Source organism: Notamacropus eugenii, chromosome 5, assembly GCF_028372415.1.
Source record: "Notamacropus eugenii isolate mMacEug1 chromosome 5, mMacEug1.pri_v2, whole genome shotgun sequence".
Classification (NCBI taxonomy): domain Eukaryota; kingdom Metazoa; phylum Chordata; class Mammalia; order Diprotodontia; family Macropodidae; genus Notamacropus; species Notamacropus eugenii.
In genome coordinates, this window is record NC_092876.1 from 46,926,947 (window position 1) to 46,948,907 (window position 21,961).

At 40.1% G+C, this 21,961-nt stretch overlaps 1 long non-coding RNA gene across 3 annotated transcripts; it reads right to left on the bottom strand.

Annotated features, from left to right (window-relative positions):
• Positions 1–1,228: 1,228 nt before the first annotated feature.
• LOC140504154 (uncharacterized) lies at positions 1,229–21,171 on the bottom strand. 3 transcript variants are annotated; one of them, XR_011966988.1, is made up of 3 exons: positions 20,809–21,171; positions 7,731–7,783; positions 1,229–1,489 (listed from the first exon to the last, which is right to left on the bottom strand). It is a non-coding gene; the product is annotated as an uncharacterized lncRNA (long non-coding RNA). The 3 variants fall into 3 exon arrangements; XR_011966987.1 differs by having other exon boundaries at positions 1,575–7,783; XR_011966989.1 differs by lacking the exon at positions 20,809–21,171 and adding an exon at positions 16,547–19,168 and having other exon boundaries at positions 1,575–7,783.
• Between the last annotated feature and the right edge of the window lie 790 nt (positions 21,172–21,961).

Sequence of the window (21,961 nt, forward strand, 5' to 3'; positions counted from 1 at the left end):
ATGGATTTTGTCTTATCCAACAGGAAATAGTTGACTGCTAACATGGGAGTCATCTCAAAATCGGTGTATGGGTAAATTAACAACAGACTAGAGCCAAGGTCAAAGTCAATGCCAAGTTAGAAGGAAAGATAAATAGAAGGAACTATATGCAGTCACAAGAACTCAGCTATAGCCTCTTAGCACAATGAATGAGTAAATGAATGAATGAAAGAAAAAACATTATTTAAGCACATGCTTTGTGCCAAGCACTGTGCTTAGCCCTGGGCTTGTCGTGTTTCCTAAACTGCCTATGTGTTCCCTTTTTCTGTCCAGGTGGTATGTAGACTTTGCTCTTCACTCAAATGTTTTCCACCATCCCTTCTCATTGTAGCTTCTGTGTTTCCTCCTGAAGGTACATGTTCTTATTATAGAGGGCTGCTCTGGGCCATCCCCTCATCTTATCCTGCTCTATTTGTACCCTTCAGAGCCCTATTCCTGTCATGAACGGCATCCCACATAATTTCAGGGATACCTCTGGAGTGGGTTCTCCCACCCCATGAATATCTAGGCAAGGATTACAAGATTCAGAGCCTCTGAGGCAGGGGAAGGGCACCCACTCTACCTGTAAGATCAAATTCGCCTCATTGCCTCAGTATCTGCAGGGTAACTTGCTAATAACCTGTATTTTGTGCGTTTATGGACAGAAGTCTGAGGATGTGTATTTTCTTGTTCCTTTCCTTCTTGGATTTTGTCTTCTGGGAATTCTGGCTACCTCTAGATCTTGAGGAGTGGGGTGTGTGGGCTATATGGCCTCTGAAGTCTCCTAGATGATAATGATGATGGCTAGCATTTATATAGCATTTAAAGGTTTGCAAAACACTTTTATATGTTATATATGTATATATATATAAAATGTTATATGTCTTCATAATGACTCTATGAGGTAAGTGCTATGATTATTCCCATTTTATTGCTGTTCAGTCATTTTAGTCATTTCTGATTCTCTGTGACCCCATTTGGGATTTTCTTGGCAAAGATACTGGAATAGTTTTCCATTTCCTTCTCCAGGTCATTTTACAGATGGGGAAACTGAGGCAAACAGGGTTTAAATAACTTGCCCAGAGTCTCACAGCTAGTAAATGTCTGAACTCAGATCTTTCTGACTTCAGGCTTGGTGCTCTATCCACTGTTCCACTGCTCTACTCTTCCTACTTTACTGATGAGGAAACTGAGGATCATAGATACATGATACGATACGAGTAACTATTTATTGGTTTTCTTGCCTCTATTATTATCCATAAGAAACTCTATTTGCTCAGTGAGACATGAACAGACTCACTTTGAAGATTTTTTTTAAAAAGTTTAGCATTCAAAAATGATAAAGCTCTGAGTATTTTCAAGTGCAAACATTCTTAGTCATTGATAAATATCCGAACTTTGGAGATGAATGCATTTCCTCCTAGTAGAGTCCAGTAACTCCAAGAAACAGCAAGAGAGAAGGAAATGTTCCCTGTGGACAAAAGCAGAGACCTTTAAGCCAACAGACAAAAACTTTCAATGTGGCAGAAACATCTTTCTTCTGATTTACCAATTACCCTTTGAATGCAGATGAAACATGAGTTCCAGAGGATAAGGAGAACAGGAATAAATCCTTTTCTTTCTCATGCCTCTAATAGAATGTCCTTCTTGCTTGGAATCCACTGTTGCCTTTGCTGTCCAGAATTCTGCCCCAAGAGGTAAGGCCTGGGTTTCATCAGTCACTGGCCAGCACACCATGGAGATGTGCTATAAAAGTGTCTCCTCTCATTTTCTGGGTAAACAAATGGCATTGTTGCCAGGAAGTGGCCCCTGTGAAAAGAAACTTAGGGAACCTGGAAAAGCTGTTTGAGCAGGCGATCTTTTCAGGCATAATTTCCAAGTCCATTAGCCTCATTAGCTAGAGTCAATGGCATGAAACATTAGGCCTTTCAAAAGTCTCATAAAATGTGAAATAGCATCAATTCATCTCTGAGTGTGGAATCATTAAATCTCTCCTCTTTTCTATTATGTCCAGGGCTTCGGCTACATTCCTCCCCCAGATCCCATCTCCTCCCTACCACAAATACTCCTTGTTTCATCCCTGCTGTTGACTAAATAGAAAACTCTTGTAACACAGAAAAGAAGTTGAAAAGACAACCTTTTTTTTTTTTTGGTCTTAAATATTAATAATACTCAGATCCTTAAACTATTCCATCCTATGGAACTCATTCTGTTCCCCGTCCCCTGCATGCTCATCTCCCCACACACACACACACACAACCTATCCCTCCTCGAAGCTTTCTCATTTCTGTTGAGGCCACCCAGGTTTGCAACATTGAACAGTGTCACTTTTATGTTGGTAACTCTGGGGCCTAGAAAAGAGTCTGGTATATAATAGGAACTTGGGAAATGCCTGATTGATTAATTGATCATTAACTCTCACTGCTCCCTCACTCTCCACATCCATTCCATTGCAAGCCAGGTGGATCTGACCTAGACAATACCTTTCCCATCCATCCTCTTGTCTCCACTTACACAGCCCTGGGTCCTAACTCCAGGCCTCAATATCTCTTATCTTGACCATTCTGATTGATATTCCTGTCCCCAATCTCTCCCTTGACTAATCTTTCATCCACATCCACATAGCTACCAAACTGATATTCTTAAAACAAAGATTAATCATGTCATTCTTCACATTCAAAAATCTTTCCTTCCTTCCCCTGTGGTTTCTACAATAAAATAGAAAAATCCTCAGCCTATAATGTAAATTCCCACACCATCCAGCTCCCACCCACTTTTCCATTCCTGTTGTACTTTACTCACCTCCGCGCACATTGTGACCACTATGGACTAACCTGTTTTTTACATCTGGTACTTCATCTCCCATCTCCATCCCTTTGCAATGTCACCCCAGCCCTAGAAAGCCCTCCTGCTTTATCTTTGGGGTCTAGAATTCCTGGTATCCTCCTTCACTACTAAGTTCCTGGACCTCCCTCTCTGAGATCTTCATGGATTTCCCCACAAACTATCAGGGGAACTAATACTACCTTAAAATCATTTTATATATGTTCTGAATGTACTTATATATGTACCTCTCCCTTATTAGAATGTGGCCTCTTTGAGGGTACAGACTATTTCATTTTACCTTCATATCATCAGTATTTAGCATGGTAACTGGCACACAGTAGGTACTTTAACAAATGATTGTTACTTAATTGACTGATTGACAAGTATTATGAGTTCTATTCCACAGGTGATCATTAGACAGTTTGTCAATGTTCAATCATTTCAGTCATATCCAACTCATCAAGATCCCATCTGAGGTTTTCTTGGCAAGGACACTGGAATGGTTTGCCATTTCCTTCTTCAGTTCAGTTGACAGGTGAATAAGTGAGGCAAACAGGGTCAAGTGACCTGCCCAGGGTCACACAACTACTAAATATCTGAGACCAGATTTGAACTCAGGAAGTTCAAATAAAGTCTTCTTGACTCTAGGCTTGGCACCTAGCTACCACCACATCAGATAACTACTTTCTCTCTTTTTTGGCCCTGATTCTAACACATGACTTCCTTATTCCCTCCACCCACCCTTTTTTTTTTTTTTCGGTCTATGAACCTGAGATGGGTAGTATTTATCCCTTGTACTCATTACTTTCCAAAACCTGAAGTTATAGAAGGGGGGCAGGAATTCTATCCCATTCACATCTGAAGATCTAGGAATGAAATCAGAGGAGGGAGTGTGGATGGAAAGAAAAGTCTCCATCTAGGATCATTTCATTTCTATTTCATTTTATTCTGTGTACAACAAACTATTATTCTAAGATGTTGTAGAGGTTCAAATAGCAAATTTGGCAACTGATTGGCTATGTGGGGAGAGGGAGAGGGAGGAGTCAAGGAAGAGACTGGGATTGCAAATCTGGATGACTGGAAAGAAAGCTGATGGCGCCTTCAAATTCCCAGAACATGTTTTCCCTTTGAAAAATCCCAGGAAACTGGAATTTCCACAATAGTTCCTCTTCTCCTTTCTCCCGGCCTCTTACCATTCAAACACAGACAATTCCAGTGTTCTCCCCTCTGGGCCGTGTGCCTCCCACAACTCCCCACCCACTCCCTTTAAAGAAGAGGGGATTCTTTTCTTTCCACAAAGCCTGATTAGCCACAAGGATGACTCAAAGAAGAGATATCTTGAGGAAGGGGGAGTTTTCTAGACAAAATTATTATCAGGTTAGAGTGATGGGGACTTTTCTCCAGGGCACTAAAATTTAGAGGATGCTGACAGTATTTGTAATCATTTAGCAGATAGAAATTACTAAGCATTGTCCCTAATTATCAAGAATAGTTAAAACAGGAAGCTACCAGATAGTATTTTTCCACTGACCCATCAGTCAGTCAATAAACTTTTATTAAGTGCCAGGCACTGTACTAAGCACCAGAGCTACAAAAAAAGTTAAAGACAATCCCTGCTCTCAAGGAACTAATACTAATGGGGAAGACAATATGCAAAGAACTATGTATAAACAAGCTATAAACAGAAGAAACTGGAAATAATAAAGAGATTAGGCAAGGCTTTCTGAAAAAAGTAGGATTTTAGGTGGGATCTGAAGGAGGTCAGGAAGCAGAGATAAGAAGGGAGAGAATTCCAGGCATGAGGGACAGCCAGTGAGGATACCCAGGGTCAGGAGATGGAGCATCCTGTTCAAGGAACAGCAGAAGGCCAGGGTCACTGGGTCACTAGATGGCTTAGGGGAGAGGAGTTTGCAGCACACTTGAGGTGAACTACTCCCCTTCCTAGCCCTGCCCTGCTCCCACACCCCCTCAGTCCCCACTAATGACTTCCCCAGCCTCAAGGCGAGCCAAGGTCCTCTGTTTTCTCCTTACAACACAGTGTTTTGGAATTCCTCTTCTTTGTCTCCAAGTCCAAAGCCTGCTCTATATTAACTGTCCCAGCTCTGACTCAAGAAAGGCTAGACGTGGCTCTATTTTTAGGCATATTTTAAGTGTATAAATTTAGTCTCCTGGAAAAGCATATAGAAGCTGGTTAAAGCACCAGCCACAAGAAATCCACAGAGACTTTATTCTTTCCTGTTAAACTAAGCCCTCCCTTTGGGCCATGCAAAGCCAAGTGCAAAGCTGTGTCCTGTGCTGCAGAGCCCTGGTTCATAGTCAACTGCTCTCCCCATTGTCCTATGTGTGAACTGTTAACTTCTTACAGAAAATGAGAATTCCAACCACCCCACCCCCCCCAAGTCAAACACGTGGGATCACAGATTTGAAACCGGAAGAGACTACAGAGATCCAGTCCAGACCTGTCATCTTACAGAAGAAACAAAAGCCTGGAAATGTTGAGTAAGTAGGTATTGCTTGGGTCTCACAGTGAATAAACGTCTGAGGCAAGGTTTGAACTCAGCTTTTTCTCACTTCAAGTCCTATGGTCTAGCTACTGCACCACACCACATGAAAGGAGATGACCAGCTTTGTATGAGGGGGATATTCACAGCTTTAGGACTGAGAACAGGAGAGATATCCTTGTTGTAATCCTGGAAGAGGAGTCGATAGGTATATCCATTCTTCCAAAAATATCTACCTACTTCCATGAGTGTATCTCCATATCTTTTGTTTGTTTTGGCAGGTTGGCAATCAGGGTTAAGTGACTTGCCCAGGGCCACATAGTATCTGAGGCCGTAACTGAAGTCAGATCCTCCTGATTCCAGTGCTCTATCCACAGCGCCACCTACCGGTTCCCTCTATACCTTTTAATGTGGGTGAGATTTCTTTTTCCCCCTCTTTCCTGAACAACCAACCTCATTTACTCAGCAGAATTTCCTTTGCTACCTTTCAAAAGATACTGGTGAGTAAACAATAATTAACTTGTCCTTTCCTCTACAATTCGGGAAACCAGATCTGGCTCTTCCTGTACCCTGCCGAGAGAGGAAGGACATAGTCCATAATCCCAGATCACTGGTAATTAACAACCAATATGTGTCAAGAATTGCATAGTGAGTAGGGGCTGTATTCCTGTAAACACACACACGCGCACACACACACACACACACACACACACACACACACACACACACACACACACACACAATCTCTGTGCCATGTAGCAACCCCAAGTAAATCCAGGAAAATCTTATTTGTCTTAACCATGAGTCATAGGGTCATAGATCTTGAACTAGAAGGGACTTGAGAGAATATTTAAGTCCATGGACCAGAGTTACTAGGGTTCTCTCCCCTAGACACATACAACTGAAATTACATTTAATTTACTTTGTAGATATATTTTTCATTTAATAAGTATAGTTATTTTAGTAATTAATTATAACCATCAATATTTAATTATGGCTATAACTAGTAATATCCATTTAAATAATTAATCACAACTATGGTTAATAAATAATATTTATTAATAGCAACAGCATTTATAAAACACTGAGGTTTGCAAAGTGCTTTGCTCATATTATTCCATATTTTAAGTTTTTATCAATGTGTGCTTGTGAGATTTTTGTATTTTAAGCATTCCTTTGTATGGAGGGAATAAATAGCAGTCCTATATCTGAACTACTTTGTACATTGAGTACCTTTTTAACTCCTTTTGGACAGACCTTGGACATAAATCAACCTAAGCTTTAAGTGATTTTCCCTGGGGTTCTAAGCTGGGGTTATAAAGGTTCTAAAAGTATGTGCAGGAAAGTCTGATTTCTCTCTTTAGAGACCAGGTCCCCTTGGACCAAACCTAGTCTGATCTTGAGGCCAGATCTAGGATCACTTAGTGGGAAAAAGCTCCTGGGCCAGAATCAATCTGCGTATTACATTTAACTGTGTAAATGTTATAAAATGGGGAAATGTTGTAAACATTGTAAAGTTTACATAGTTTACACTGTGGACAGAGGAAAGTGCTGTTTCCTGGTAACAGAATGTAAGCTTCTTGAGATCAGGGAACTTTTCCCATTTTTGTCTTTGTTTTCCCAGTTCCTAGTACAGTGTCTGGCACACTGTAGTTAGTGGCAGGTTTGAACATGAGTCACATTTGAATTATAGTTTCATTTTTCCCATGAGTTATTCTGGGAAAGCAAACAAAAGGATCATGGTTTCAGAGCCCACATCTCCAGACTGAGCCTGTCCATGGAAACCTAGACTTTGGGAGACTAGAATGTTGTTACCTACACTCCCGAGTCTTACATTTTATTAGTTCTTATCAAATGGCTCATAATAGATGTGCTCAGTAGAAATCATAAGATCATAGATTTAGAGGTACAAGAGCCCCTCAAGGCTATGTAATCCAAACCCTAGAGGGATAAATGACTCACCTAGAGTTACACATGTAGGAAATAGTTGCCCCAGGATTTGAACACAGTTTTGCTGGCTCCAAAACCAGGGATCTTTTCTTTACGCCACATTACTCACTGTTCTTTATCAGACTTTCCTAAGGTGATCATTGTTCAGAAATGTTCACACATTAACCATAATTCTCTACTTAGAGTTTAATGTACACAAGGAGAAAAGACCCACCATCTACTCCCCACTCTGTATCCTCCAGTCCATGAAAATTTATGCTTGGATCAAAGGTCATGTGGTATGCCTACAATGCTAGACCTGGAGTTTGGAAGATTTAAGTTCAAACCCTATCTCCAGTACTAATGAGCAGTGTGACCCTGGGCAATTCACTTAAACTCTCTGGTCTTCAGTTTCTTTATCTGTAAAATGGAAAGAAAAATTGCTGTGATACTTACTTCATGGGGTTGTTGTGAGCATCATATGAGATGTTCATAAAATCACCGGTAAACTGCAAAGGGAGACAAGGGTTGAGTTTTGTGACTTTGGTGGTATGGAAAATTCCCAACGGAGGAGACACCATCTCCTTACTCAGGTCATTACTTCCACACAACATATGGTGTTAAAGAGTTGCCTAGAGTGCTCCCTGAATAGTTAGGTGACTTATTCAGGGTCACACAGCCACTGGGTGTCAGAAGCAGGCTTTGAAGCTAAACTTTCCTGGTTCTGAATCCAGCTCTCTCCATTATGCCCATAACTGCTTCTGTAAACCAGAAATTAGTAGGTATGTTAATTAGCTCTTTGGGTTATATGCCTCCAGTGAGCAATGAGGCTGGGGATGATAATGATAATAATAGACAGTATTTATATAGCACTTTGAGGTTTGCAAAAAATGCTTTACAAATATTGTCTCATTCCATTCTTTACAACAACCCTGGGAGGTAGGTGTTATTATTATCTCTGATAAACAGATGGGGAAACTGAGGCAGGCAGAAGTTAAGAGATTTGCCCAAGGTCACACAGCCAGTAAGTGTTGGGGATGAGATTTGAACTCAGGTCTTTGACATCAGTTCTAGCCTTCTATATACTGTGCTACCCCATGGCTTACCATAGCCTGGAAGGAGCTCTTTTGGGAAGAATGACCCCTAGCTGGAGGGCAAAACCAAGATGGTGAAGAAAAGGCAGAGGAGCAGGAACCCTGGTCACAGTTCCAGGGCAGAAAAGAGTGCTTTTGGTGTCTCGCAGACCAAAGCACAGGCCAGGAAAGTAGTAAATGCACGTCTCCCAAGAAGCGTGTTTGGAAGAACCAAAAACTTACAGGTCTCCAGAATTATCTCTGAAAACAGCTGCACAAAAAAACTAAAGCTTGGGACAGTGTCCCCTCCACTCAGAAGTAGAGCCCCACTTTAGCATAGAGTTAAAAGTCAAGAAATAGGCTGGGAAAATGAGCAAACAGTAGAAAAAGATCCTGACTATAGGAAGTTACTCCAGAGATGGAGAAGATCAAAACACAAACTCAGAAAAAAAACAACAAAGTCAAAACTATTATGTCCAAATCCTCAAAGAAAAATGTGAATTGGTTTCAGACCACGGAAGAGCTCAAAAGAGATTTTAAAAATCAAATAATAGAGATAGAGGAAAAATTGGGAAGAGAAATGATAGTGACACAAGAAAATAATGGAAAAGAGAGTCAACACTTAAGGCACAAAAAATACTGAAGAAAATAACATCTTAAAAAACAGACTAGGCCAAATGGTCAAAGAGACACAAAAATCCAACGAAGAGAAGAACTCCTTAAAAAACAGAATTGACCAAATGAAAAAAGCTCACTGAAGAAAATAATTTCTTAATCATTTGAATTGGGCAAGTGGAAACTAATGACTTCATGAGACACCAAGAAACAATAAAACAAAATTTTTAAAATGAAAAAAAATAAAAGAAAATGTGAAATATTTCATTGGAAAAACAACCAACCTGGAAAATAGATCCAAGAATGATAATTTAAAAATTATTGTACTACTGGAAAGCCACATTCAAAAAAGTCTAGACAAGAACCAGAGAGTAAAATAGACATGGAAAGAATACAGTCATCACTTCTTGAAAGAGATCCCAAAATGAAAACTCCCAGGAATAATATAATCAAATTCTGGAGCTCCCAGATCAAGGAGAAAATATTGCAAGCAGTCAAAAAGAAACAATTCAATTACCCTGGATACACAGTCAGGATAACAGAAGATTTAGCAGTTTCTACATTAAAGGATTGGAGGGTTTAGAATATGATATTCCAGATGGCAAAGAAGATAGAATTACAACCAAGAGTCACCTACTAGCAAAACTGAGTATAATTCTTCAGAGGGAAAAATTGATATACAATGAAATAGAGGACTTTCAAACATTCCTTCTGAAAAGACCAGAGCTGAATAGAACTTTTTACTTTCAAATACAAGACTCAGGGAAAAATAAAAAGGTAAACAGGAAAGGGAAGTAATAAGGGACTTAATAGGGTTAAATTCTTCATATTCTTACATGGGAAATGATACTTGTAATGCCTAAGAACTTTCTCATTATTAAGAAATTTAGAAGGAGTATACATAGACAGAGGGCACAGTTGTGAGTTGAATATGATGGGATGACTATCTTAAAAAATTAAATTAAGGGGTGAGAAAAAGAAATGCGCTGGGAGAAGGGGGGAGGGAGAAGTAGAATGGGGTGAATTATCTGAAATAAAAGAGGCATGAAAGAGCTCTTAAAGTGGAGGAGAAGATGGGGAACACAATGGGAGTGCATGAACCTTACTCTCATCCAAATTGGCTCAAAGAGGGTATGGCACACACTCAATTGAGTATAGAAATCTATACTATACTATAGAAAGCAGGAGAGGAAGGGAATAAGAAAGAGGGACAGGAATGATAGAAGGAAGGGCAGATTGGGAGAGGTAAAAGTCAGAAGCAAAACACTTTTGAGAATGGACAGAGTGAAAGAAAAGAGATAGGATGAACAGAGAGAAAACAGGTTAGAGGGAAATATACAGTAATCATGAGTATGAAAAAATTTACAGCAGGTTTCTCTGATAAAAATTTTATTTCTCAAATACTCAGTGAACTAAGCCAGATTTATAGAAATAAGATCCATTCCTTAATTGATAAATGGTCAAAGGATATGAACAGGCAGTTTTCAGATGAAGTAATCAAAGCTATCTATAATCATATGAAAAAATGCTCTAAATCACTATTGTTTAAAGAAATGCAAATTAAAACAACTTTGGGCTTCCACCCCACACCTATCAGATTGGCTAACATGACAGAAAAGAAAAAATGACAAATGGTGGAGGAGATGTGGGACAGTTGAAACAATAATGCAATGTTGGTAAAGTTGTATACTGATTCAACCATTCTATAGAGTAATTTGGAACTATGGCCAAAGGGCTAAAAACCATGCACACCCTTTAACCTAGTAATAGCACTACTAGGTCTATACATATCCCAAAGAGATAAAAAGCAAAAAGGAAAATGACCCTAGATGTACAAAAAATATTTATAGCAACTTTTTTAGTGGTGGCAAAGAACTGGAAATTGAGAATTGTCCATCAATTGAGGAATGGTTGACTATGTTGTTATATAAGATTGCGATGGAATACTGTTGTGCTATAACAAATGACAAGCAACATGGTATCAGAAAAACCTGGAAAGACCTACATGAACTGATGTGAAGTGAAATGAACAGAATCAAAAGAATATTGTATATGTATATTATATGATGATCAGCTGTGAATGACTTAGCTATTCTCAGCAATACAATGATCCAAGACAATTATGAAGGATTTATGATGAAAAATGCTTTCCATCCCCAGAGAAAGAACTAATGGCATCTGAATGCAGATTAAGGCATACTTTTTCTTTACTTTCTTTATTTTCCTTGGGTTTTTTTGTCTTTCTTTCACAAAATGACTAACACGGAAATATATTTTGTATGACTACACGTGTATAACCTGTATCAAATTGTTTGCTTTCTCCATGAGGGGAGGATGGGAGGAAAGGAAGGAGAGAATTTGGAACTCAATATTTTAAAAAAGTGAATGCTAAAAATGGTTTTTCATGTAATTGGGGAAAAATAAATATTAAATAGACTCAAAAAAGGATATGAAGGACTCAACAAGAAAAAAATAGAAATAGAAAAATAGGAAATAGAAAAAAAAAAAAAGATCCCCTTGCCATAAATATAGACTAGGTGATGTGTTCTTTCCTCTGGAGAGGATTTGTCAGACTGTTCTGGTTTCTGAATGTTGAGAATGGAAACTGTGAGCCAATGAAGTGTAAATTGGGCAGGCCATCATTCATTTCATTGGCTAAATTAGAAGTACAGATGAATCACAATACCATGGAAATGCATCTATTTTTTAAGCACTAACCTTTTTTTTTCTTTTTAATGGAATAACCAAGGATTTATAGAATGCAGGGGCATTAGGAAAGGTGCACCCAGGGGACATGAAGAAAAACTGGTGAGCTGTCACAAGCACAGGCTGACTCCTGCCATTTGTCAAGCCAGCAATTTTCTCGGTATCTTGGCAGTGGTTAAAGGACAAAATACTGGTCAGGACGGAGAGGGCAAACTGACAAATAGTAGTTACAAAATAGCCTGTGATGTTTTAGGACAAGTTTTTTTAATTTAAAATAGACTTTCTCCCCTCACTTTTTTCCCTTCATTGGTCATCAGGCTTAAAAACACATATGCACATATATCCTTGTTTGACACCAACACCAAGAATGATGTCTGGGTCCTGGGAGCTGGTGGGCTGTGTCCTTCACCCTCTCCTCCATTACGGAGCCCCTCTTAGCTTTGCACCTGTCCCTACTGACTTCAACCTGACCCTAAAAGAAGGCATGCTCCATGGGGTATAGCTCTGCCTATGTATGTACCAACACATTCACACTCATATTCACAGGAAGCGAGATTTTCAGGAACCAAGAAAACTATCACATAGCTTTGAGACATAACAAAAATTAGTATTGAAAAGAATCCTGGATATGGAGTCTGAGAACTCTGGTCTTTATGCCATGTTTGCCATGTAAGTGCTTAGCCTAGGACCTGGCATTTAGTAGGAGCTTAATAAATGGTTACTGACTGACTGACTTTCAACATGTGTGACAATGGGCAAGTCACTTCACCTCCCTGGGGCTAGTTTCTTCATCTGTAGAATGAAAGAGACAGTCCAGATGACATTGAAGGTCCCTTCCACTCTAATGCTTTCTATTTGTTTACATGTTTTCTCTCCCATTCAATTGTAAGCTCTTTGAGGTCAGGGGCTATCTTTTGTCTCTTTTTGTATCCTCAGTGCATAGAACAATGCCTCATACATAGTAGGTGCTTAATACGTGTTTATTTATTAATATTAAAGCTCTGCTCCCATGCCCACCAAACTATTCACAGCCCTGTTTCTTTAATATTGGAAGCTGTACTTTCCAGTTTCTGAAAAAAGTATGCCCCAGTTCCCATTTGGTGTAATCTTTATAGTAATCTGTGCAACTGTGAGAGAGAGCAGAGAAAGTTTGTTCCAGAAGAAGTCTCCTTTGTGTCACTCTGTGCACTTATTGTTTTAAAACCAGCTCCGAGGGTTTTCATTTCCTCACCTTAAGGTCTATAACATTCTTTCACAGTCTTCTCACCAGTTTGAATGAGCCACATTGTCCTACAAAGCTGGAATTCCCAGATATAATGATTATACAACAAGTCATTGAATCAACAAACATTTACCGAATCCCAACTAGGGGGAGAAAGGAGAGCTTAGTGTCAGCAGGAATTCTGGACAAAGTTCACCAGCTCCACCCAGTGCTTCTGGCCTTAATGAGCAAGGTCCAGGGTAATTTGTATAGAGTTAGAGGCCAGGAGCATGATGGAAGCTTAAAGGAATTTTCTCACCCCAACACAAATAGCAGACAGGCCTGAGGGGGTTGAAATTAGGAGGAAATAAAGCAGTGTAAAAGACGGACTTGACCTGAGGGCTTTTGCTAGAGGATTGGGCATGGCTGTGGATATGATTTATAAAAGCTGAAATAACCTTGAGACTATGTGCTAGCAAGAACACAAGCCCTGTGTTTACGCCCTCAGAAGGAAGAGGTCCCATAGAAGCTGCAATTCAGTGAATAGCCAGCAGGTGACAGTATAGTGGAGAAAATAGCTAAGGCTATATAACGCATAGGACCGAGCATCTTTAAGCAAAACAGAGAAAGTAGCCTACTAGTTGACCAAGCTAGTTGATGACCTGTGCAATGAAGCAGCATGTGGAAATTTTAGAGACAGAAAGTAGTTCTGGATAGAAAGAGTTATGAGTGGTTGCTCTTTCTCCCTTCTTTTCCAATTCCATAAGATCACTCCAAAACCTACTACTAGCAAAATAAAGATAAAAATGATTGTCTTCATCCTTAAAAACCTTACTTGAGGGAGGGAGGGGAGATATAATACTTAATGTAAATGCCAACTATAAATACAATCTTTTTCAACAACCTAAAAGGCAACTCTGTACATGGACATCACCAGATGGTCAATACTGAGATCTGATTCTTTATATAATTTGCACCCAAAGGTGGAGAAGCTCTATACAGTCACTTAAAATGAGGCCTGGAGCTGACTGTGGCTCAGATCATGAGTTTCTTATTGCAAAATTCAGATGTAAATTGAAGAAAGTAGGGAAAACCCTCAGACCAGCCTAAATAGCATTCCTTATTAATGTGAAATGGAAGTGATGAATATTAAGATTTAAGGGATTAGATCTGGTAAGTAAAGTGCCTAAAGAACTACGGACAGAAGTTTGCAATATTGTACAGGAGAGAGCAACAACAACAACAACAACAACAAACTTTCCAAATAAAAAGAAGAGTAAGAAAGTGAAAAGGTTGTCTGATGAGGCTTTACAAATAGCTAAGGAAGAAGGAAAGGGAAAGGCAAAGAGAAAGGGAAAGACAGACTCATTGAATGCAAAATTGCAGAGAATAGCAAAGAGAAAAAAGGTATTCTTAAATGAGCAATACAAAGAAATAGAAGAAAATAATAGAATGGTAAAGACAAGGGGTGGGGAATCAGTAGCCTGGAGGCCACATGTGGCCCTCTAAGTCCTCAAGTGCAGCCCTTCGGATGAATCCTAACATCACAGAACTTAATAAAAGGATTTGTTCTGTAAAACTTGGACTCAGTCAAAAGGCCATACTTAAGGACTAGAAGGCCACATGTGGCCTCCAGGATGCAGATTTCCCACCAAGACAAGAAAGCTCTTCAAGAAAATTAGAGATATCAAGGAAACCTTTCATGCAAAAATGGGCATAATAAAAGACAAAAAAATGGGAAGGACTTAACAGAAATAGAAGAGATTAAAAAGATCTGGTAAGAATATACAGAAAAAGTATACAAGAAAGATCCTAACATGACTGATAACCATAATGGTTTGACTACTGATCTAGAGCCAGACATCCTAGAGAATGAGGTCAAGTGGGTCCTAGGAAGCACTGCTAACAATAAAGTTAGTGGAAGTGAAGGAATTCGGATTGAGATATTTAAAATCCTAAAAGATGATGCTGTTCAAGAGCTGTACTCAATATACCAGCAAATTTGGAAAACCCAACAGTGGCCTCTGGGTTGTAAAAGATCAGTTTATGTTCCAGTCCTAAAGAAGGGAAATGCCAAAGAATGTTGAAATTACCAAACAATTCCTCTCATTTCACATGCCAGCAAGGTTGGGCTTAAGATTCTGCCAACTAGGCAATATGCGAACCAAGACTTACCAGAAAAGCAGTCTGGTTTTTGAAGACGCAGAGAAATTTGAGACCAAATTGCCAAGATTCATAGGATTATGGAGAAATGAGGGAGTTCAGAAAAACATCTACTTTTGCTTCTTTGAGTACACTAAAGCCTTTGACTGTGTGGATAAGAACAAAATGTGGCAAGTCCTCAAAGAGATGGGAGTACCAGATCATCTTACTTGTCTCATGAAGAACTTGTATGAGGGCCAAGAAGCAACAATTAGAACTGAACATGGAACAACTGATTGGTTTAAAATTGGAAAGGTAGTATAACAAGGTTGTATGTTGTCACCTTGTTTATTTTACTTATATGCAGCTTATATCATGCAAAATGCCAGGCTGAATGAATCAAAAGCCAGAATTAAGGTTGCTTGGAGAAATTTCAAAAATCTCAGATATGCAGGTGATACGAGTCTGATTGCAGAAAGTAAAGAGGAATTAAGAAGCCTCTTGATGAGGGTGAAAGAGGAGAGTGTAAAAGCTGGCTTGAAACTTAACAAAAAAACCTAAGATCTTGACAACTGGTCTCATCATCACATCCTGACAAACAAAGAGAGAAAAAATGGAAGCAGTGTCAGATTTTGTATTCTTAGGCCCAAGATCACTGCAGATGGAGACTGCAGTCATGAAATTAAGACACTTATTCTTTGGAAGGGAAGCTATGGCAAATCTGGACAGCATACGAAAAAGCAGAGCCATCACCTTGCTGACAAATACCTGTAAACGATGTTTTTTACAGTAGTAATGTATGGCTGTGAGAATTGGACTATAAGGCATACTGGATAAGGATAACTGCAGAATCAATGCTTTTGAATTGTGGTGCTGGAGAAGATTTTTGAGAGTTCCTTAGACAGTAAGAAGATCAAAGTACTCAAAATTTAAAGAAGTTAATTCAAACTATTCACTGGAAGGTCAAATACTGACGCTGAAGCTTAAATATTTTGGTCACAAAATGAGAAGATGGGACTTATTGAAAAAGACCTTGATGTTGGGAAAGATTGAAGGCAAAAGAAGGGGACAGCAGCAGATGAGATGACTAGAGAGTGTCATTAAAACAATGAATGTGAGCTCAGACTTTGGGAGTCAGTGGAGAAAAGAAGGACGTGGCACGCTATGGTCCATGGGGTCATAAAAAGTCGCAACTGAATGACTAAACAACAACTATTCCTAGGTAAATATATGTAGGAAGGGAGAGAAAACTAACAACCAGGGAGATCAGAAGAGGTTTCCTATGGGATGTGATACCTGGACTGAGCCTTAAAGAAAGCCAAGCATTCTAAGGGGAAGAGATGAAGAGGGATGAATTCTAGGTGTAATGAAAACTCAGCAAGGATAGTCATGCCCTTGAGATAAAATGAGTTCAAGGTCACTGGTCATTCCTCCACAAGACTAGAGTTCAAGACAGTACTACTGCCCCCCATAATTACCACTTCCCAAGGCATGTGGTTCCTGCTCTGGGAAATCTTGCAAAATTCTCTACTTACCCTCTCAGAGGCTTGAGGTTGGCATGTGATGACTTTCTGTAGATGGCTGCATAGATATGGACACTGCCTCCTTGGGAACCCAAGTCTGCTCCTTGAGCATCAGCACTGAGTCATGTTCAGCTCTCCCTGGCTCTCCTCCTCTTGTTGATCTGTGCCTTCTCTTTTTCCCAAAGGTTTATAGATGAAAGACTGGAAGTGACTTTAAGGGCCACCAAGCCCAGATTAGATCAGGGGTCAAATCTACATTCCATTCAGTTCCTCCCTGAATGCTATGACTCTATCAGTCGTCCTCAAGGAAGCAACATGTACACAGGCCAAAGGGACTTTGTGTCTCCTTTGAGGTAACATGATCAAAGCCCCAAAGGAGGCAAGAGTCATTGGGAATGTAGACCTTTCAGTCAGTCAATAAATGCCTACTATGTGCATTGCTCTTGACAAAAGATGAAGCAATCCCTACTCTCAAGGACCTTGCATTCTTAACAAGGGAGACAGCAAGAACATATATACGCTCATAAGAATGAATATGGTAATAGAACTGAAGCTGGGATTTCATTGGCATATAGAATCTCCAGATGAGAAAACTCCCTCTATCCACACAGGTGGACCCCTTCCTCATAGCTTCTAATCTTAGAGTTGCTGAGAATGCTAAGAGGCTAAGTAATTTGCCTGTTGTTGTTGAGTCATTTCAGTTGTATCTGACTCTTCTTGACCTCCTTTAGGGTTTTCTTGGTAAAGATGCTAGCTAGAGTGATTTGCCATTTCCTTCTTCAGCTCATGAACAGATAAGGAAACTGAGGCAAACAGGGTTTAAGTGCCTTGCCCCGGGTCATTCACTAGGAAGGGTGTGAGGCTGGATCAGAACTCAATTCTTCCTGACTCCTTATCCAGAGTTCTGTTCAATAACAAGGCACCACCCAGTTGCCTTGTTAATTGACTAACTGAAGAAGAGAAAATTTATGAAAGTACAAGAGCTGTCTTCAAGTAGATGAAGAGTTGTCAGCTCAATGGGACCTAAACGCCAATGTCCTGATGGGCCCCAAAGGACAGAAACAGAAGCAATAGGTAGAAGTTTCAAAGAAGGAAATATAGGATTGATGCCCTAATGATGAAAGTTATTCCAAAGTGGAATTCAAGCCAGTCTAATCTGCCAAACATTTATTAAATATTTATTATGTTCCAACATTGTATCAGGCACCAGGGATGTACAGACAATTAAACAAATCAATTCCTACCCTCAAAAAATCAGTTCCTACCTTTAAAGCTAGCACTATTTCATTTCTCCACCACCATCACCACCCCAGGTATAGATTGGACTAGATAGCTTCTGAGATCCCTTCAAGGTCCAAGATTTTGATTTTTTTCTCAGTTGTCTGCTCCTAAAGTCTGAGCCCAAAGAGTAGTTGCAAATACAGGGTGATACAATGCAAAGAACACCAGATTTTGAGTCAGAAGACACAAGTCTGATTCCTAGCCTTTCTACTTACTAGCTGTGTGGTCAGAGGCAAGTCACTTACCCTATCTGGTTCTCAGGTTTCTGATCTGCAAAATGAAAGTCATGCCTTCTTGCTCTTCTCAGGTTCAGTGTGGCTATTTTAAGTGATTAGTTATTCACTTTACAACTCATGCCCATATGTAATGCAAACTGCATTTCTCTTACTAGACCATACATTTGACATATGAAGCTGATAATAATAATAAAGACCAGAAATTATATAAATAACAAGAAAGAGAGTCAAGGAGTAGCCCCATCCACAAATGACAGACATCCTCCTATACCTCTAGGAAAGATATAATCTGTTGTTGGGTCATTTGTATCCTGTCTGACTCTTTGTGACCCCATTTGGGGTTTTCTTAGCAAAGATACTGGAGCAGCTTGCTATTTCCTTCTCCAGCTCATTTTATAGATGAAGAAACTGAGGCAAGCAAGGTTAAGTGACTTGTCCAGGGTCACACAGTTAAGAAATGTCTGAGGTCAGATTTGAACTCAGGAAGATCAGTCTTCCTGGCTCCAGGCTGGATGCTCTATCAACTGCAGCACCACCTAGCTTCCCAAGATATAATCTAATTTCCTTGTAATTTCCTCAAATTCCCCTACCCAGAATAGGTGAAAGCCATAGATTAGCACATACAGAGTTCTTGCAGACTTGCTTTGATCCTTACACTAGCCCAGCTGAGATAGGAGCAGAGATTGGTGCTATCATCCTCACATTTTACAGATGAGTTTCGCCAAGGCCCAAAGAAGGACTGTGATCACACAGATCAGATATTTGTGTCAGAGAGAGGATTTGAACCCAGATCTCTTCGTTCAGCATTCTTTCCACTATGCCTCTGTAGACTTGCATCTCACAGATTTAATGATCCATCAAGGTACATTTTAATGTTTTTCCTCAAGGAAAGACCTTTGATCTGTTAAGAATGGAAGCTTTTGTCCACCACAAGACAGTTATTTCCAGGGTTGCTGGCACATAGGCAGTAAATAGCAGTCTTGTAACAAGGTACCTTTGTCCTGGTAAACATGAGTGGCCTTGGTGACCAAGAGAGCAGGAGGTGGTGTTCTGACGTTACTCCTCAATACATAGGGAGAAGTGGAATGTTTTTGGTAATTATTAACTGCTCTGAAGAGGTTACAAAATGATATATAGGAAAAAACCAGTATTACAATAAAAAATTTTTTCGAATGCCTCAAGAAGTTTATTACTAGTTGAGAAAGCAATGAGTGCTTATAAAGGAAGTGAAACAATAATGGGAATGCTGGATTTGGAAATAGATACCATCTAAGATACTTTCTGGCTGTGAGACCCCAGTCAAGTCACTTAACTATTCTCAGTCTCAGTTTCCCCCTCTGTGAAATAAGGATAATATGTGTGGTATCATGGAAAGTCAATATGCAGGCTTGGGTCCTGCATGTGACACATACTAGCTCCATGACTGGGTGAGTGACTCAGTAATTCTTAGTAATCTTGGCAACTGTTAGACTATAAATCCTATGGCAGGTGCCTTCCTGCCTTGGTAGGAAGGAATTCATTTGTTAGAAGTTCCCTATGCCAATAAAATCACAGCTCTGGTGAAAAAAATAGCATTTATAACTTATAGAATTATTGTCAGATTCAGACTAGAGGTTGTCTATAGAGTGATTTGTAATCCTTAAGGTGGGATGTAGGGTATGTTCAGGGAGGACCAGTACCTTGGGTGTGATGGCTGCTCAGCCCTTTTCAGGGCTCTTTCCACCTTTGGTGTCCACCTGTTCCACCTAACTCTCATCTGTGGCTCCAAGAAGCTGCAGCATGCGCAGGGGCCACACTCCAGTAAACCATTTCAGCAGACGGGTCAAACCAGGTTGAGCGTAACCGAGAGGTCTCAAACCCATTGGTGAGTTAGGGGGGTGTCTACCCCAAGCATGTGAAGCCTTCCCCTGGTGGAATGGGTGGATGAGAACAATTTGTTCCAACAGCCATGAAGGCAGATGAAGCAGGCGATGTGGAGCACTTAGAGCTTGGTTAGACACTGAAGACGCCAAGGTCATCCACTGCATCCTGAGCCATCTCCAACCATCTTGATTCTGTCCTACCAAATTTGGAGTATCCACCCCAAATGCTCACATGAACTATCTGTGCCCAATCTGTGGTAGAGCATTCTGAGCTCATATTGATCTGATCAACCACAGTTGGACATATTGAAACTTGGCTTTATCATGGTGATGTCATTTTGGTCCTCTTCGAGAGCAGAGGACAACAACCAACCAACCAATCCTTAAGGTTTCGTGTTAATGTCAGACATTAGAATACATGTTATATGCACTGAGATATGAAAAACCCCATCCCTCAGAGTTTACATTCTAAAGGGAAAAATACCATATGCACATATAAATGTCAACAGACAATATCTAACAGAGGAGATTTTGGGGGAGGAGGGAGTAAAACAATAGATTCATTAGAGTTGGAGTAAGGAAAAATCTTACGTGGGAGTCGACATTTAAGTGGACTTGGAAATAAGTTAGAAAGAGGCAGGGAAGGAGTACATTTAAAAGATGAGGCACAGCTTGTGCAAAAGTGGGGAGGTGGGGAAACTAGAACGTCACACATAAAGAACAGTAAGATCCATTTTGCTTGACCATAAATTGTGGGAAGCCACAACTGATTCTGGAAATTCCGCTTCCCAAGACACAACCAGTTTTAAGGCACTTAAAGTCCAGGAGCAAATTTGTCTATAAATCAGAAAGCATCAGAAAAAGCTCTAATGAAGATTTGGAAATCAATACCTACTTTTAAGCACCTACTGGATACTGGATACTGTGCTGGGTTCTGGAAACCAAAATCCACCTGGCCCATTTTCCTGCTTTCTTGTCTTCGACAACCCTGCCTTCTCTACTGCTGGCTCATCCTCCAGCCTGCTCAGCCTGGAATGTCCCCCTGCAGAGCTGGCCCCCATCCCTTCTCTTATTGGTGAGTTCCTGCTTTTTGTGGAAGGATTCAGGCTTGCCTGCCTTGCTTTCCCTCCTGGCCCTGTTCTGACTTTGGGGACTTCAAGCCCTCCCCTCACACTGAGTAATCTCATTCTCCCCATGTCCTCCAGCCCGTTTTTTCCTCTTCTTGAGGACAGGGACTGTCTTTTTTTTTTTGCTTATATTTGTAGCTCTAGCACAGGACCTGGAACATAGCAAGTACTTATTAAACATTTATTTCCTTCCTCCTAACCCAAGGCAAGCCAACAAGCACTAATTAAGCACCTACTGTGTTCTGAGCACTGTGCTAAGTGCAGGAGATGCAAAGAAAGTCAAAAACAGTGTTTTCATGGAACTTACAATCTTATGGGAGGGGACAGCATGCAAAGAACTATGCATGTAAGCAAGATAGAGACAGAGAAAAGGCACTAAGACTGAAGAGGACTGGGAGCTTCACCTTAAGGAAGCCAGATTAAGTACCTGCATACTGAACTTCTTAGAAACTACAATATCCCTTTCTTTATATTTTTATGTATGTATGGAGATAGATATATAGATATACACATATACTCTATATTGGGCAGTTAGGTGGTACCATAGTGCACAGTGTGTTGGGCCTAGAGTCAGGAAGACTCCTCTTCCTGAGTTCAAATCCAGCCTCAGACACTTACTAACTATGTGACCCTGGGCAAGTCACTTAACACTGTTTGCCTCAGTTTCTTCATCTACAAAACAGACTGGAAAGGAAATAGCAAACCACTCCAATATCTTTGTCAAGAAAACCCCAGATGGGGTCAGAACAGTCAGAAGTGAGTGAAAAAATGACCGAACACAAATAAAAAGGATTCCAAGGGAACTAGAGTTGCTGTTCATTCTTACTTTTAGAAGAGGACCGATGGCATCCCTTGGTTGTGAATTGGATTTAAATGAGGCAGAGTTGTGCAACATCCTTATTCTCTTCCATAGTCATTGGA